This window comes from Choloepus didactylus, chromosome 10, assembly GCF_015220235.1.
Source record: "Choloepus didactylus isolate mChoDid1 chromosome 10, mChoDid1.pri, whole genome shotgun sequence".
Taxonomy (NCBI): domain Eukaryota; kingdom Metazoa; phylum Chordata; class Mammalia; order Pilosa; family Megalonychidae; genus Choloepus; species Choloepus didactylus.
This window is the reverse complement of record NC_051316.1, coordinates 390,626-410,651: the sequence shown is the minus strand read 5'-3', so window position 1 is coordinate 410,651 and position 20,026 is coordinate 390,626. Positions and strand designations below refer to the sequence as shown.

The window sequence follows — 20,026 nt, the reverse complement described above, 5'->3', positions numbered from 1 at the left end:
TAAATGAAAGTGTAGGATTGTGAGGTGATCTGGAACTGCTGAATGCAGACTTTTGTAATGATTTGTAGGCAAGGAAATCAGAGTTCTTTTCAACAGATTATCACATGCACACACTTATGAGGTAAAGGGTGAGGCTGAAAATTCTGTAATTTTCAGGTTCTATTTTATCGTACAACTCTAAACATAATTATGATGACTAGGTTAAATCAGAATATTAACTGAAACATGTACAACCAAAGATGATCTGTCATAATTCTTATATACTGCCAACAAGTATGTACACAGCAATAATGAACAGAACATAAATAAACAGATAACTTGGGTGTCATTTCTGGTGATACAGGCATTTTCACTTTTCATTGCTTTTATTGCTCTTTTAAAATGGAAGTAAAATTAAATCTTAGAAAAAGTTTTTAAGTCTTGGAGTATTTAGGGACCCAGTAATGGAAAATCCCCACAATCCTGATCAGGTGTTTGCTCATGCCATGCATTAAAAATGTGTTGCTATTATCTATCTCCAGGAGGACAACTCAGGCAGTGACAAAGGTAGGACACTTTCTAAAGGAGCTGAAGTGATTGGTGTTTGAACAGTTCTGGAAACCACTTGCACCATGACATTTCCCAGCCAAGGGCTCTCTTCTTGTTTGCCAATGCTGCCAGAATGCAAAATACTAGAAATGGATTGGCTCTTATAAAGTGGTGTTTATTTGATTACAAGCTTACTGTCTTAATGTCATAATCACGTACAAGCTAAGGCATCAACAATCAGGTAGCTTCACTGAAGGATGGCCAATGGCATCCTAAAAATCTCTGTTAGCTAGTAAGGCATGTGGCATGTGGCATGTGGCTGGCATCTGTTGCTCCCAGGTTGTATTTCAAAGTGGCATTCCCCAAAATTTAAGCATCAGCTTTCAACAGTTGTCTTTAAAATATCTCTCTAAGCTGCAGCAGAAAGCTCATATCTGAGCTCTTATATAGGTCTCTAGTAAACTAATCAAAGCCCATATTGAATGGGTATGGCCACATCTCAACAGAAATTATCTAATCAGGGTTATCATCTACAGTTGGGTGGGTCACATATAATTGGAAACAATAATCCAAAGGTTCCAACCTCATCAACATGAATACATCTGCCCCCAGAAGATTGCATCAAAGAACTTGTCATTTTTGGGGACATAGTATGTCATAGTTCATACTAGTGTACTGGTGACCAGGCTGCAAGCAGCAGGCAAGTACATCAAAACCAGCACAGTCTCCAAGATCTCCACATCTCTGAATTCCAGACCCCTACACAGGGCTGCACCAGACATCAAGAACTGCACCCACATTGGTGGCCAACTGGGGTTTGAGGAAGAGCCTGTGGAGGGTATTACCAACCCAAGCATGTTGTGCTTGTGTGGTGGCTGTTGTGGCTGACACCTGGGCAGTCCCTGCAATCCACTCAGCTGCCTGCACTGCTCTTGCATGGAGTGATTCCTTATCTCCTTGTGCCTGAAGAAGAGAAGGAGCTGGTGCACATCTGCCACCCAGAGTGAATCCAATGTTTCCACTTGCCTGCTGCTTGCAGTCTGGTCACCAGTACACTAGTATGAACTGTTACTCCTATGTCAGCACCTGTCTTCTGTTCCTGATGCCATGAGGCCAGCCCAGGCTTTCAGGTACGGCATCATTGTCTATGGTTGTGTCAGCTGCCCCTGGCTGACCTAAAATAGAGATGGATGCCAGACTGAGTTCTGTGACAACTGGAAGCTGACCTGACATTTGAAACAGACCTGCTATATGACCCATTAGCATGAGGCACAGAGATTGCATGTTAGGAACATGTACCTTTCAAGTGTCAGATAGGGGCAAGAATCTGGACCAGATGGAATTAAGTTTGCCCAGGATGACATGCTGACATCATCAAAATGAATGACAGAATTTGTAACCACAACATCTCTACAGAATGTGATTTTGGATTTTGTTGGCTTTGTCTGAAAGGGATCTCAGACTTGCATTACCTCAGCCCTGCTTGCTGTCCTTCTGGGGAAGAAGCCAGGGAGCCAGGAGAAAATTCTTTGGCCACTGGGTACATAGATTGGTGCTCCATTAGGGTTTACCTCATGGTTGGCATTGCCTTTCCTTCCGTGGTCACAGGCACTCCTGTTTGTGTTGGCAGGAAGAACCTCAACAGATGTGAGGGAATGACAACCTCCAAGCACAGGAGGAATTTGACTATGCCAGGCAGAATGACTTTCTTGGACATGGCATTCACAGTTATTGCAGCAGTTAGTGTTGTTCTTGGTTTCCCATTATGCTGGCATATGTCTATGGGTTTGTGCCCATTTCTGTCTGTCCTGGAAGAGGCTCTGGAGTTAACACAGCCAAGGGAAAAGGGTTAAAATTTTTTCTTGAGGGTAAAACTTATGACAGTAGCTGTCAGTTTTGACAAATGTGCCAGTTTGGACATAGAATGTCTCCTTAGAAGCCATATTCTTTAATGCAATTTTGTGGGCAGGCTGATGTATTAGTGTTAATTAGGTCAGAATCTTTTGACTGAGTGTTTCTATGGAGATGTGACTCATTTAACTGTGGTTCAAACATTTGAGTAAATTATTTCCATGGAGATATGGACCTACTGATTCAGGGTGGGTCTTGATTTAATCACTAGAATCTTATAAAAGAGCTCACAAATAGAAAGAGCTCAGAGCAGCTGAGAGGGACATTTTGGAGAGAAGCTAAGAGTGACACTAATGATTTAAGATACTTGGACATGCAGACAGAAGGATTTTTAGCTATGAGAAGAAACCCAGAGTTTGCACTGGGGTATGCTAAGACAGGATCCACAGGTGCTTAGAGAGAAATATCCTGGGAAACAAAATAAAAAATGCACAGGATGTGAGAGAGTAACTGGAATACAACCTGGGACCAAAAGATATCAGGCACCTGCCTTCCCAGCTAACAGAGTTTTTCTGGTGCCATTGGCCATCATTCAGTGAAGGTATCATCTGTTAATGACTTAGTTTGGACACTTTTATAGCCTTAATACTTTAACTTTGTAACCAAATAAAATCATCTTTATAAAACCCATTTAGTTTCTGATATTTCACATATAGGCGGCAGTAGTAAACCAGAACAGATTTTGAGACCAAAGAAGTGGGATGCTGCTGAGTTTGCAAATACCAAACATGTTGAAATAGCTTTCTAAAAGATGAAGGGGGAAGATTCTGGGATAATTGTGAGAAGTTTGATAGAAAAGGACTAGATGGCTTTGAAGAGACTGTTGGTAGAAATATGGACTCTAAAGACATCTCTGATATGGCCTTGAACAGAAATGTTGAATGGAAGAAAGGCTATCCTTGATTTAAAGTGGCAGAGAATTTGTTAAAATGAGTCCTGCTTTTGGATCAAAGTCAGAATTTGAATGTGAAGATCTGGTATACTTAGCTGAAGAGATTTAAAAACTAAACATTGAAAATGCAGCCTGGTTTTCCCTTACCACTTATAGTAAAATGTGAGAGGAAATAGATACACTTAGAATTTAACTCTTGGGTACAAAGAAACAAGAAATCAATGGACTTCAAAACTCCAGGCTTCCAAGAGGTGATACCCCAGAGGATAGTGCCCCATGTAAGGATTTAACTGAACATGGAAACTGCTGCCATTTCAGTACAAGCCAGGATAGGAGAAGGATTATCAAGAAAAGATTTGTGATAAATCCAATTATCTGATGGTTTTGACACCTGTATGCTTCATGCTAATCTAACAATTGTTTGCAAGATCTGTATAAATGGAACCACTGCCAGTCTGGCTGGAGAGAATGGAGGAGAATAAAGGAAGGAAAAATTTCTTCAAAGATGGAATTATAGAAATTGAGATCTTGAGTCAAGAAATCTCTGGGAAGGAGAGCAGAGCAAATGAGTCATGTGGAAAGGGTGAGTTTGCCCTGGAGGCAGAGGGTGGGCCTTCTGCCTCAATACACAAGAAGAGTGCTGCTGCCCAAGGCCTTAGAGAGATTGGAGCATACTTCTTGGTGAATGGGGTGAGCTTGTTTGAAAGGGTTGAGCATGTACTCTGGAGATGGAAGAGAGTCTGATGCCACCCTGATGCTTGTGGAGAGTGGGGCTGAGAAGGTTGTAGTCTCCCCAATGCATGGATATGTTGGAGCTCTCATCCCAGCATTTGGAGGGAAAAGGGCTGCAATATAAGCCTTTGGATATTGTTGAACTCCTGCTCTCACAAGTCCCAAGGATAATATGTCATTTGATAAATGACTCTCAGACTTTGAAATCTAATGAAGTATGCCTTGTGTGTGTTTTGGGAACTGTTCTTGTTCTGTGAACCTGTTTCCCTTTCAGTTTCTCCTTAAGGCAATGGGGATGTTTATCCTATGACAGTCCCTCCTTTATATATTGGAAGGAGATAACTTGTTCTAGGCTTCACAGAGCCACATCCAGAGAGGAATGCTTTTTGATTTAGGACAAGACCACATCTGTGACTGATCTTGATGGGGTCTTGTACTTACCTATTTTTTCTGAATGGATTTCAGCTTTTAAGATATTGTGATGGAATGAATGTATTTTGTATTTGGAAAGGTCTTTTGGGGAGCCAGGGGTTGAAATGTGCCAATTTGGATACATTTTGTCCCCACAAAAGCCATATCCTTTAAAGCAACCTTCTGGGGCAGATATATTAGTGTTGGTTAGGTTGGAATGTTTTGAGTTTGTGTTTCCATGGAGATGTGACTCAGTCAACTGGGGCTGAAATGTTTGATTAAATTTTTCCATGAATATATGGACACTGCTCATTCAGAGTTGTTCTTGATTTAATCACTGTTGTCCTAGAAAAGAACTCACAAACAGAATGAGCTTGGAGCAGCTGAGAGGGACATTTTGGAGAGAAGCAAAGAGCTGACACTGACACTTAAGACATTTGGAGATGCAGACAGATTGATGTTTGTCTCCAAGATGAAGCCCCAAATTTTTCCTGGGATTTGCTAACACAGAATCCCCAGGTGCTTAGAGAGAAATGTCCTGGCAGAAAGAACCAAGGATGCACAGGAGCTCAGAGAGAAGCTGGAACACAAATCAGGATCAACAGATGCCAGCTATCTGCCTTCCCAGATAAGGGAGTTTTTCTAGAAGACATCAGTCATCTTTCAGTAAAGTTATCAACTGGTAATGCCTTAATTTGGATACTTTTATGTCTTTAAGGCTGCAACTTTGTAACCAAAGAAAATATCCTTTATAAAAGACAATCCATTTCTGGTATTTTGCATAATGGCAGCATTAGCAAACCATAGCAAATAAGTAAGATGTATCTCACAATATATTTTAAAAATAAAACTGCCCTTGATGATCTCAGATATAAAGTATACATTTCTGGCTTCTCTTAACACTTCAGTCACAATGCTTTATATGAAAGATTCCTTACTATTTTAAATTGATTGAACTTGGCTAACTCATATCTCCACCATTTTACTATAAAATACTTTAAGTCCACTCAATGTGTTATTTAACTAAGATCAACTTAGATGCAATATATGGCATACTTGAAATCCTGAGAAAAATATTCCAAGAAACATCTCCAATACCATTAATCTAACATTTTTAAAATATTTCAAAACTAAGGTCTTTGGGGACATAAAAATTCTAAAAATTGGATATTTTGTGGGAATTTTCTGGAATGATTTATTTCTGCATTACATTATGCTTTAATTTCTACTATATATATATTTAAATTTTTACACATTTTATTACTATCAATATGCATTTCTATATTTGGAAGTAAAAACTAGGTAAGTGTGATGACCTTATCTGGAAAAGCGATGGACTCATCTATTGATTAGGTGATTCATGCATTCATTAATTTAACCACAATATACCTTCCCAGGCCTATAAAATAAGAATAACAACTGCTGGTATCTCCTTTCATATTATAAATGTTGGTATTATCTGTGGGAATCATTAATTATTTAAAATATTGTGAAGTTGAATAAGATGCAATGTATTGAGTCTCCTGTGTTAGATAAAATATGTTTTAACATGTAAGTTGGACATAATTCAGAATGTGAATAAGTGGAAACATAAAAAGACTTTTATGTTTATGTGTAAATGTATGCATTGTTGTTAAATCTGTGAATAATAAATGGATGTTGATTCACACCCAATTCCTCATTAATGTTCCTTTTCATAACTGAAACTAAAAGTTATGAAATTTTAACCTGCTTTTGAAGCCCCTTCACTTCTGGTCCCCTAGGCTAAATTCTTAATAAACCCCATGAACAGCACATAATGTGCTGGATTAGCTTAAATGATCAATTTTCCTTGAGGACTTGAAAATGTGGAATAGACCTTTCCAGATCTGCCTTTCCTTCCACCCTCAAATTCTCTAAAGGAACATTAATGATGCCCCACACTTGATATTCTGTTCCCTTTTTCTTGTGATCCATATGACCATTTATGACATAGAAAACCTTTGATAACTGCCAGAAAGTAGTTACTTTCAGACTGACTTCCTGCTTGCAAGACTATAAGTTCTCTCATTTTTCCCTCCTTGGCATCTTTTAAAGAGTTCACTAAAAAGTTTTATCTTTCTTGCTGTTGCTGTTTTATGCCAAACGGTTTACTGTTCACTGCAAGTTTAATGATAGAATCATATGATTAAGTTGGATAAAAATGTCCACTTCAGGGACACAATAATTGTAATAGTCCCAAGATTGTAAGCTCTTACAGCAGTTAACTCTATCCCTGAATTGTAAGGCCTATCTCTAACCTTTAAGATGCTGATCCCCTAGCATATGTTGTCACAAACATTGGGACTGACATTTTGATGTGCTGAGCCCTCAAGCATGGGACTTGCCCTTATGAAGCTCATTACCACAAAGGAGAGTCTAAAGTTGTATGTAATGGTGCCTAAGAGTCTCCCCCTGAGTACCTCTTTGTTGCTCAGATGTGGCCCTCTCTCTCTCTAACTGAGCCATCTCGACAGGTGAACTCGCTGCCCTCCCTCCTACGTGGGACCCGACTCCAAGGGTTGTAAATCTCCCTGGCAACGCAGAGTATGACTCCCGGGGATGAATGTGGACCCGGCATCGTGGGACTGAGAGTATCTTCTTGACCAAAAGGGGGATGCAAAATGAGACGAAATTGTTTCAGTGGCTGAGAGATTCCAAATGGAGTCGAGAGGTCACTCTGGTGGACATTCTTATGCACTATATAGATAACACCTCTTAGGCTTTAATGTATTGGAATAGCTAGAAGTAAATACCTGAAACTACCAAACTCCAACCCAGCAGTCTGGACTCCTGAAGACAATTATATAATAATGTGGATTACAAGGGGTGACAGTGTGATTGTGAAGACTGTGTGGATCACACCCCCTTTATCTAGTGTATTAATGAGTGGAGGAATGGGGATAAAAACTAAAGGACAAATGGGGTGGGATGGGGGGATGATTTGGGTGTTTTTTTTCACTTTTATTTTTTATCTTGTTCTGGTTCTTTCTGATGTAAGAAAAATGTTCAGAGATAGACTGTGGTGATGAACGCATAACTATGTTATCATACGGTGGACAGTGGATTGTATATCATGGATGATTGTATGGTGTGTGAATGTATTTCAATAAAACTGAATTTAATAAAAAAAAAATGTCCACTTCAGTATTTAAACTAGATCTAACATAGTGAAACTGGTTTCACACTGAAGGTAGACACCTCAGGAAGATTTTCTTAACAGTTTCTAGATGTCAGACTATCCTTTCAAGCCAATTATCAGACTACTACAGTCACATTATAGAAATACAACAGGTTTTGATTGTTTGAACACAGAATACTTTCTTGTGTTGCACTCATGAATCAATGTTAAGTCTCTAGCTTTAATTTACATGTGACAATACATCAGTTGAAATTTCATTCCATCATAGGAGGATATGTTTTATGCCCCAAGTCTGCTACTTACTTGCTTCATAGCTCTGAGAAGCTTTTGTCCATCTTTGATATATGACTTCTTTACATGGAGAATTTGTAAAATACACTCCTTATGAATTAAAAATTTAAAAATTATTTCAAATAGAGTCTGTTCTCAAAATGGTGTCTATGTTTAAGAAAAATAAATCAATAAGAATTACACATCATGGACAAAAACAATTATGTGATCCCTTCAGCACTTACATTTCTTCCATCCTAAATCCATAGTACTGTTGTTTTTAAAAACACATAAATAATGTAAGAGGAAAATCCAGGGCTCTGCATTTGCTAATGGGACTTTCTTTTGAAAATATTATGACATAAAGTGTTTTGAAATGATTTGTATACAGACTCTAAAACTTAGATCATTTCTTTACTTGCAGATTGGCAAGGGGCAGGAGGATCTCTGCAACACAAAGTTTTCTGGGGTAACTAGAATATTGCCCAGGTGCTCCCATCCCACAAAATATAAAAGAAAATAGCATTTATTTTAATGCATAAAGATGAGGAATGCATTTTCAATATAAAGAATTTTTAGTATAATTTTCCATTTATATTTTCATCCACATATCCATATAAAACTTAGTATAATTAAAGTTAAGACAATATTTCAAAATATTTATGGGTGAATTATGCAAAGAAAGGGGTAGAAGCTGCCCATGTGAATTGCAAAAAAAATAGCTTATATTTTCTTTGAAAACATGCTGTGAGAAATCCAAAGAATTACACCTGAAGTATAAGGGCTCATGTCATCTTATTTTTATGACAAGGATTTACTTATTTACTTTTTACCACCTGAATATGTAGCACAGAGGTTAGCAGAGAAGATATTAGGCAAATATTTGTTATTATTAATTAAATAGCAATAACATAATAAAATATGCAACTTTTAAGATAAGCAGAGCTAACCATAATTAAATTTATTTAAAGATTTAAATTAGTATTCTGCATATTGATACTTTAGGGAGCAAGAGAAGCACTCCTGTTTTGTTAGCATCAGTTCCACCAGGTGCTGTAATCTAATCACTCTGCACTTTCATTAACAATTATCAATTCTGCTTAAAACTGCTGGGACTGAGTTTTTCAAGTCAATGAATAATAAATAATACCTTGACATTGGTGTCATTGTGTAAGTAACAACCCAATCAGTATTTTCTATTCCAATTTTATTAAAAATTAGCAGAGCAGGAGAGAATTGGGGTGATTCATGGAGGGGCATAAAGAGAAGGAAAGGAATACAGTGACAAGAAACACTAAGTTAGTATTGTCTTTTCTTACACTGGAGAGGGAAAGCAGGGCTTCTGGTAAGGATCCAGTCATGTTTCAGGTGCAGACAAGGATGAGTGGGAATCTGAGATGATTAAGACCATGGCAGGAATTATTCTGTTTTCTAACCAGGCCATCTTTCTTCAGTTTTAGTTTAAAATATAGGGAAGCAATGGCAGTAGAGAAAATCCCTGGGTATGTAAACCTTGGCATTAATATACAGCACCATTGTAATTTCAAATAGCTAATTGGCTCAAGATGGCTCTAGTAAAGCAAAAGACCTTCCATGATTCTTAGAAATTCCACTGACATTTATGTCATTGATTACTAGTTTAATTCCACTCTGCTCAGACAACATAGTCATTACAATTTTAACAACTGTGGCATGTTGATTTTTGGCCTAGTAAATGGACTATTTTGCCATATGCTGAAAATGTACTTGAAAAATATTATGTACCCAGAGAGCAGTAATCAGTATGTCCTATTTAAAACAAGTTAGTCCATTGTGCTACTCAAGTTTTGTATATAGTAATTAGATTTTATTTATATCTCCAGCTATGATATTGGAATTTTAAAAATTCTCCTTTGTGATATGTCATTTTTGTAATATGTTTTACAGGCATGTCATAGTGCAAACAAATTTGTAATTGTTAAATCTTCCTATTAAATCAACTTGTTTCTCATCATAAAAAATTCCCTCTTTTTATGGATCCATATTTCCTACATCTGGTCTACATTGATTTACTAGAATTCAGCCATATAGCTATGATGACTTTTTTTTTGGCTTGTTTTGCAATTTTCCTATCTTGTCTGAAATTTTATTTTTGATGTATATCTTTCTGTTTATTTTAAATATTACTTATCAAGAGCTTACAATTAGGTATTTCAGTTTTTCATTACAATAGACAAATTTTTTGTTTTAATTGGGTCATTCAGTTCATGAAAGTTTAATGTCATTAGTAGCAAATGTTGAATTTCTGTCTATTCAAATACTTTTGGTTTGCTATTTGTCCCACTTTTTCTTTGTCCAATATTTCTTCTATTGCATTGATAAGGTATATTTTTCCTTTTTTACCATCTAGTAGATTTTCAGCTATATAATCGTATCTCAATAATTTTATATATTACCCTAGAGATTTCAAAATCCATCATCAACTGTTTACATTCTATCTTGTTTCCATGATTATTTGACAGGTCACTCATGAACAATTATCCAAATATCTATCTGGATATTGTTCACATGACCATGGATTTATTTTAATGGTGATTGTTTTTACATGTGCATTCAGATAACTTATGCAAAAGTAAATTTTGTAATTGCTATGTCACTGTCACAGTTCTGAGTACTTAAGAGTAATTTTGCATCATTCTACTCAAACTCATCCACAGAGGGCTTCCCTTCCCCAACACTCCCATAAGACAGAATGGCTGGCAAATAGTGGTGGATAATCTGGCTGCCTCTAGAGCCAAAAAGCCTAAGTTTTTAAGCAGGATCTACAACTCAAGGGTTGTGCACACTTTGGTAAGTTATATTTTCTTGACTTCCTGAACCCACATATTTACCATTTCTGCACCCAGTGTATCCATTTCGAATGATTTCTGTCAGCCTGAAAAACATGTCAACATTTTTGTACCATCCAGTTGATGGATTTGAACTTTCTCTGCTTTAGCTTGTCTTAATATATATTTCTTTGCCCTTTGTTTAATACTTCCATATGTTCCATTTTTTATGTCAGACACTGACTATTATGAATACTCAATCTCCATAAAAATAGAATCATATAGTACATATTCTTTTGTAGCTGACCTCTTTTTTGATCACCATATATTTTTGCCTGGGTGTGTTTTTTTTCTTTTCTTTTTTTTTATTTTTTGCTAGGAGTGTTCCACAAGATTTATTGCCCATATTGTAGAAATTCATCCTCTTAATGCCTATTACCATGTTTTAGTTATGTTGAAAATAAATTTCCTTTAAAATTGCTATACTTGAGTTTGTGGACCTAGACATTCATTTTTCTTGAGCATGTAGGACATAAATTCCTGGATCAAAAATAGATGCATGTGAGAGGCGGGGCAAGATGGCAGACTGGTGAGCTGTATGTTTTAGTTACTCCTCCAGGAAAGTAGGTAAAAAGCCAGGAACTGCGTGGACTGGACACCACAGAGCAATCTGTCTTTGGGCATACTTCATACAACACTCATGAAAACGTGGAACTGCTGAGATCAGCGAAATCTGTAAGTTTTTGCGGCCAGGGGACCCGCGCCCCTCCCTGCCAGGCTCAGTCCCGGGGGAGGAGGGGCTGTCAGCTCCAGGAAGGAGAAGGGAGAATTGCAGTGGCTGCTCTTATTGGAAACTCATTCTACTGATTCAAACTCCAACCATAGATAGACTGAGGCCAGACACCAGAGACTCTAAGAGCAGCCAGCCCAGCAGAGAGGAGACGGGCATAGAAGGAAAACAACACGAGAAGCTCCAAAGTAAAAGCAGAGGATTTTTGGAGTTCTGGTGAACACAGAAAGGGGAAGGGCGGAGATCAGGCCTTGAGGCGCATATGCAAATCCCGAAGCAAGGCTGATCTCTCTGCCCTGGGCACCTTTCCTTAATGGCCCTGGTTGCTTTGTCTATTAGCATTTCAATAACCCATTAGATCTCTGAGGAGGGCCGTTTTTTTTGTTTTTTTTTTTTTTTTTAAATCCTTTTTGCTTTTTCTAAAACAATTACTCTAAGAAGCTCAATACAGAAAGCTTCAAAGAATTGAAATTTGGGCACGTCAAGTCAAGAGCAGAACTAAGAGAGCTCTGAGACAAAAGGCAATAATCCAGTGGCTGAGAAAATTCACTAAACAACACAACTTCCCAAGAAAAGGGGGGTGTCCGCTCACAGCCACCATCCTGGTGGACAGGAAACACTCCTGCCCATCGCCAGCCCCATAGCCCAGAGCTGCCCCAGACAACCCAGTGTGACGGAAGTGCTTCAAATAACAGGCACACACCACAAAACTGGGCGTTGACATTAGCCTTCCCTGCAACCTCAGCTGAATGTCCCAGAGCTGGGAAGGGGGAGCAGTGTGAATTAACAGAGCCCCATTCAGCCATCATTTGAGCAGACTGGGAGCCTCCCAACACAGCCCAGTAGCCCAGAACTGCCCTGGGGGGACGGCACTCACCTGTGACATAGCACAGTCATCCCTCAACAGAGGACCCGGGGTGCACAGCCTGGAAGAGGGGCCCACTTGCAAGTCTCAGGAGCCATACGCCAATACCAAAGACTTGTGGGTCAGTGGCAGAGACAAACTGTGGCAGGACTGAACTGAAGGATTAGACTATTGCAGTAGCTTTAAAACTCTAGGATCATCAGGGAGATTTGATTGTTAGGGCCACCCCCCTCCCCGACTGCCCAGAAACACGCCCCACATACAGGGCAGGCAACACCAACTACACACGCAAGCTTGGGACACCAATTGGGCCCCACAAGACTCACTCCCCCACTCACCAAAAAGGCTAAGCAGGGGAGATCTGGCTTGTGGAGAACAGGTGGCTCGTGGACGCCACCTGCTGGTTAGTTAGAGAAAGTGTACTCCACGAAGCTGTAGATCTGATAAATTAGAGATAAGGACTTCAACTGGTCTACAAACCCTAAAAGAACCCTATCAAGGTCAGCAAATGCCACGAGGCCAAAAACAACAGAAAATTATAAAGCATATGAAAAAACCAGACGATATGGATAACCCAAGCCCAAGCACCCAAATCAAAAGACCAGAAGAGACACACCTAGAGCAGCTACTCAAAGAACTAAAGATGAACAATGAGACCCTAGTACGGGATATGAAGGAAATTAAGAAGACCCTAGAAGAGCATAAAGAAGACATTGCAAGACTAAATAAAAAAATGGATGATCTTATGGAAATTAAAGAAACTGTTGACCAAATTAAAAAGATTCTGGACACTCATAGTACAAGACTAGAGGAAGTTGAACAACGAATCAGTGACCTGGAAGATGACAGAATAGAAAATGAAAGCATAAAAGAAAGAATGGGGAAAAAAATTGAAAAACTCAAAATGGACCTCAGGGATATGATAGATAATATGAAACGTCCGAATATAAGACTCATTGGTGTCCCAGAAGGGGAAGAAAAGGGTAAAGGTCTAGGAAGAGTATTCAAAGAAATTGTTGGGGAAAACTTCCCAAATCTTCTAAACAACATAAATACACAAATCATAAATGCTCAGCGAACTCCAAATAGAATAAATCCAAAAAAACCCACTCCGAGACATATACTGATCACACTGTCAAACATAGAAGAGAAGGAGCAAGTTCTGAAAGCAGCAAGAGAAAAGCAATTCACCACATACAAAGGAAACAGCATAAGACTAAGTAGTGACTACTCAGCAGCCACCATGGAGGCGAGAAGGCAGTGGCACGATATATTTAAAATTCTGAGAGAGAGGAATTTCCAGCCAAGAATACTTTATCCAGCAAAGCTCTCCTTCAAATTTGAGGGAGAGCTTAAATTTTTCACAGACAAAGAAATGCTGAGAGAATTTGCTAACAAGAGACCTGCCCTACTGGAGATACTAAAGGGAGCCCTACAGACAGAGAAACAAAGACAGGACAGAGAGACTTGGAGAAAGGTTCAGTACTAAAGAGATTCGGTATGGGTACAATAAAGGATATTAATAGAGAGAGGGAAAAATATGGCAAACATAATCCAAAGGATAAGATGGCCGATTCAAGAAATGCCGTCACGGTTTTAACGTTGAATGTAAATGGATTAAACTCCCCAATTAAAAGATATAGATTCGCAGAATGGATCAAAAAAAATGAACCATCAATATGTTGCATACAAGAGACTCATCTTAGACACAGGGACACAAAGAAATTGAAAGTGAAAGGATGGAAAAAAATATTTCATGCAAGCTACAGCCAAAAGAAAGCAGGTGTAGCAATATTAATCTCAGATAAAATAGACTTCAAATGCAGGGATGTTTTGAGAGACAAAGAAGGCCACTGCATACTAATAAAAGGGGCAATTCAGCAAGAAGAAATAACAATCGTAAATGTCTATGCACCCAATCAAGGTGCCACAAAATACATGAGAGAAACATTGGCAAAACTAAAGGAAGCAATTGATGTTTCCACAATAATTGTGGGAGACTTCAACACATCACTCTCTCCTATAGATAGATCAACCAGACAGAAGACCAATAAGGAAATTGAAAACCTAAACAATCTGATAAATGAATTAGATTTAACAGACATCTACAGGACATTACATCCCAAATCACCAGGATACACATACTTTTCTAGTGCTCACGGAACTTTCTCCAGAATACATCATATGCTGGGACATAAAACAAGCCTCAATAAATTTAAAAAGATTGAAATTATTCAAAGCACATTCTCTGACCACAATGGAATACAATTAGAAGTCAATAACCATCAGAGACTTAGAAAATTCACAAATACCTGGAGGTTAAACAACACACTCCTAAACAATCAGTGGGTTAAAGAAGAAATAGCAAGAGAAATTGCTAAATATATAGAGACGAATGAAAATGAGAACACAACATACCAAAACCTATGGGATGCAGCAAAAGCAGTGCTAAGGTGGAAATTTATAGCACTAAACGCATATATTAAAAAGGAAGAAAGAGCCAAAATCAAAGAACTAATGGATCAACTGAAGAAGCTAGAAAATGAACAGCAAACCAGTCCTAAACCAAGTAGAAGAAAAGAAATAACAAGGATTAAAGCAGAAATAAATGACATAGAGAACAAAAAAACAATAGAAAGGATAAATATCACCAAAAGTTGGTTCTTTGAGAAGATCAACAAGATTGACAAGCCCCTAGCTAGACTGACAAAATCAAAAAGAGAGAAGACCCATATAAACAAAATAATGAATGAAAAAGGTGACATAACTGCAGATCCTGAAGAAATTAAAAAAATTATAAGAGGATATTATGAACAACTGTATGGCAACAAACTGGATAATGTAGAAGAAATGGACAATTTCCTGGAAACATATGAACAACCTAGACTGACCAGAGAAGAAATAGAAGACCTCAACCAACCCATCACAAGCAAAGAGATCCAATCAGTCATCAAAAATCTTCCCACAAATAAATGCCCAGGGCCAGATGGCTTCACAGGGGAATTCTACCAAACTTTCCAGAAAGAACTGACACCAATCTTACTCAAACTCTTTCAAAACATTGAAAAAAATGGAACACTACCTAACTCATTTTATGAAGCTAACATCAATCTAATACCAAAACCAAGCAAAGATGCTACAAAAAAGGAAAACTACCGGCCAATCTCCCTAATGAATATAGATGCAAAAATCCTCAACAAAATACTTGCAAATCGAATCCAAAGACACATTAAAAAAATCATACACCATGACCAAGTGGGGTTCATTCCAGGCATGCAAGGATGGTTCAACATCAGAAAAACAATCAATGTATTACAAGACATTAAAAACTCGAAAGGGAAAAATCAATTGATCATCTCAATAGATGCTGAAAAAGCATTTGACAAAATCCAACATCCCTTTTTGATAAAAACACTTCCAAAGGTAGGAATTGAAGGAAACTTCCTCAACATGATAAAGAGCAAATATGAAAAACCCACAGCCAGCATAGTACTCAATGGTGAGAGACTGAAAGCCTTCCCTCTAAGATCAGGAACAAGACAAGGATGCCCGCTGTCACCACTGTTATTCAACATTGTGCTGGAAGTGCTAGCCAGGGCAATCCGGCAAGACAAAGAAATAAAAGGCATCCAAATTGGAAAAGAAGAAGTAAAACTGTCATTGTTTGCAGATAATATGATCTTATATCTAGAAAACCCTGAGAAATCAACGATACACCTACTAGAGCTAATAAACAAATTTAGCAAAGTAGCAGGATACAAGATTAATGCACATAAGTCAGTAATGTTTCTATATGCTAGAAATGAACAAACTGAAGAGACACTCAAGAAAAAGATACCATTTTCAATAGCAACTAAAAAAATCAAGTACCTAGGAATAAACTTAACCAAAGATGTAAAAGACCTATACAAAGAAAACTACATAACTCTACTAAAAGAAATAGAAGGGGACCTTAAAAGATGGAAAAATATTCCATGTTCATGGATAGGAAGGCTAAATGTCATTAAGATGTCAATTCTACCCAAACTCATCTACAGATTCAATGCAATCCCAATCAAAATTCCAACAACCTACTTTGCAGACTTGGAAAAGCTAGTTATCAAATTTATTTGGAAAGGGAAGATGCCTCGAATTGCTAAAGACACTCTAAAAAAGAAAAACGAAGTGGGAGGACTTACACTCCCTGACTTTGAAGCTTATTATAAAGCCACAGTTGCCAAAACAGCATGGTACTGGCACAAAGATAGACATATAGATCAATGGAATCGAATTGAGAATTCAGAGATAGACCCTCAGATCTATGGCCGACTGATCTTTGATAAGGCCCCCAAAGTCACCGAACTGAGCCATAATGGTCTTTTCAACAAATGGGGCTGGGAGAGTTGGATATCCATATCCAAAAGAATGAAAGAGGACCCCTACCTCACCCCCTACACAAAAATTAACTCAAAATGGACCAAAGATCTCAATATAAAAGAAAGTACCATTAAACTCCTAGAAGATAATGTAGGAAAACATCTTCAAGACCTTGTATTAGGAGGCCACTTCCTAGACTTTACACCCAAAGCACAAGCAACAAAAGAGAAAATAGATAAATGGGAACTCCTCAAGCTTAGAAGTTTCTGCACCTCAAAGGAATTTCTCAAAAAGGTAAAGAGGCAGCCAACTCAATGGGAAAAAATTTTTGGAAACCATGTATCTGACAAAAGACTGATATCTTGCATATACAAAGAAATCCTACAACTCAATGACAATAGTACAGACAGCCCAATTATAAAATGGGCAAAAGATATGAAAAGACAGTTCTCTGAAGAGGAAATACAAATGGCCAAGAAACACATGAAAAAATGTTCAGCTTCACTAGCTATTAGAGAGATGCAAATTAAGCCCACAATGGGATACCATCTAACACCGGTTAGAATGGCTGCCATTAAACAAACAGGAAACTACAAATGCTGGAGGGGATGTGGAGAAATTGGAACTCTTATTCATTGTTGGTGGGACTGTATAATGGTTCAGCCACTCTGGAAGTCAGTCTGGCAGTTCCTTAGAAAACTAGATATAGAGCTACCATTCGATCCAGCGATTGCACTCCTCGGTATATACCCGGAAGATCGGAAAGCAGTGACACGAACAGATATCTGCACGCCAATGTTCATAGCAGCATTATTCACAATTGCCAAGAGATGGAAACAACCCAAATGTCCTTCAACAGATGAGTGGATAAATAAAATGTGGTATATACACACGATGGAATACTACACGGCAGTAAGAAGGAACGATCTGGTGAAACATATGACAACATGGATGAACCTTGAAGACATAATGCTGAGCGAAATAAGCCAGGCACAAAAAGAGAAATATTATATGCTACCACTAATGTGAACTTTGAAAAATGTAAAACAAATGGTTTATAATGTAGAATGTAGGGGAACTAGCAGTAGAGAGCAATTAAGGAAGGGGGAACAATAATCCAAGAAGAACAGATAAGCTATTTAACGTTCTGGGGATGCCCAGAAATGACTATGGTCTGTTAATTTCTGATGGTTGTAGTAGGAACAAGTTCACTGAAATGTTGCTATATTATGTAACTTTCTTGGGGTAAAGTAGGAACATGTTGGAAGTTAAGCAGTTATCTTAGGTTAGTTGTCTTTTCTTACTCCCTTGCTATGGTCTCTTTGAAATGCTCTTTTATTGTATGTTTGTTTTCTTTTTAACTTTTTTTTTCATACAGGTGATTTGAAAAAAGAAGGGAAAGTTAAAAAAAGAAAAAAAAAGAAAAAAGAAAAAAGACAAACAAGGGAAAAAAAAAAAAAGATGTAGTGCCCCCTTGAGAAGCCTGTGGAGAATGCAGGGGTATTCGCCTACCCCACCTCCATGGTTGCTAACATGACCACAGACATAGGGGACTGGTGGTTTGATGGGTTGAGCCCTCTACCATAAGTTTTACCCTTGGGAAGACGGTTGCTGCAAAGGAGAGGCTAGGCCTCCCTGTATTTGTGCCTAAGAGTCTCCTCCTGAATGCCTCTTTGTTGCTCAGATGTGGCCCTCTCTCTCTGGCTAAGCCAACTTGAAAGGTGAAATCACTGCCCTCCCCCCTACATGGGATCAGACACCCAGGGAAGTGAATCTCCCTGGCAACATGGAATATGACTCCCAGGGAGGAATGTAGACCTGGCACCGTGGGACGGAGAACATCTTCTTGACCAAAAGGGGGATGTGAAAGGAAATGAAATAAGCTTCAGTGGCAGAGAGATTCCAAAAGGAGCCGAGAGATCACTCTGGTGGGCACTCTTATGCACACTTTAGACAACCCTTTTTAGGTTCTAAAGAATTGGGGTAGCTGGTGGTGGATACCTGAAACTATCAAACTACAACCCAGAACCCATGAATCTCGAAGACAGTTGTATAAAAATGTAGCTTATGAGGGGTGACAATGGGATTGGGAAAGCCATAAGGACCAAACACCACTTTGTCTAGTTTATGGATGGATGTGTAGAAAAGTAGGGGAAGGAAACAAACAGACAAAGGTACCCAGTGTTCTTTTTTACTTCAATTGCTCTTTTTCACTCTAATTATTATTCTTGTTATTTTTGTGTGTGTGCTAATGAAGGTGTCAGGGATTGATTTAGGTGATGAATGTACAACTATATAATGGTACTGTAAACAATCGAAAGTACAATTTGTTTTGTATGACTGCGTGGTATGTGAATATATCTCAATAAAATGATGATTAAAAAAAAAAAAAAATAGATGCATGTGACCAGTGGATTGTGAGAAGAAGCAGAAGAGTGAGCTCCAAGTCTCAGTCCTTCCACCATAACAACTATTAAACAGGTAAGACCTGTTTGAAACAGCTATTTTGAATCTCCAAGAACCAGAGTAGTACTGTACAGCATCCAGGGAAGAGTGGAAGAGTCTGACAAATTATGGTAAAAAGTGGAAAACTGCTCTCACCTCAAGTTGGATACTGTCAAATATATCCCACTCTTGCACCCCACAAGGGGCCCAACCCTTGACAAGCTTGCTGGTGACATAAAGGGATGTAAAAATCTTTGCACAGCTAAGCACTGATCAGAGATTTTGATTAATGTCTTGGATTGCTGGACCCCAAATGTGGCCATAGATTCAACCCACCTTACAGAGGCAGTGGTGGCAGCCATTATTTCAACATATCCTGAGTGGTAGAGGTGAACTGAAGACAGTACCCTTCCACAAATCTGCATGAGACAGTTAGATGGAAGGAGTGAATTTTCTGAGCAAGCCAAGAGAACTCAGCTTTGAAAAGCTGTGAAGAAAGATGTCAGTGACTTATTTGGTCCTCTACCCAGGGAATTTTGAAGCCAGTCTATACAGTCAACATGGTTGACTGGCCCTGATTCAGCAGAAGAGACAGACTTGGGAAAGCCCTCTTCATCATGTCCCTCAACCCAGAATTTGCCCTACATACAATAGCAGCTTAAGGCAAAGAAAAACATGTAAGATTTATAGAGGCAGTGATTCAGGAGCAATGGCTTGTGGGCTTCAAACACCCAGGAGCAGCATGTCTGTCTCCTGGGAAACAGAGAGACAAACAAACTCCTGAAAATAGAGAAAATCAAAAAAAACAAAAAACAAAAAAAAACAAGAAAAAGCACAGAAGCAGACACAGGCACAGAAT

The 20,026-nt window shown here is 38.5% G+C and overlaps 1 pseudogene; it reads left to right on the top strand.

Moving 5' to 3' along the window:
- Positions 1 to 1,635: 1,635 nt before the first annotated feature.
- LOC119505106 lies at positions 1,636 to 2,428 on the top strand (annotated as a pseudogene).
- The last annotated feature ends 17,598 nt before the right edge of the window (positions 2,429 to 20,026 follow it).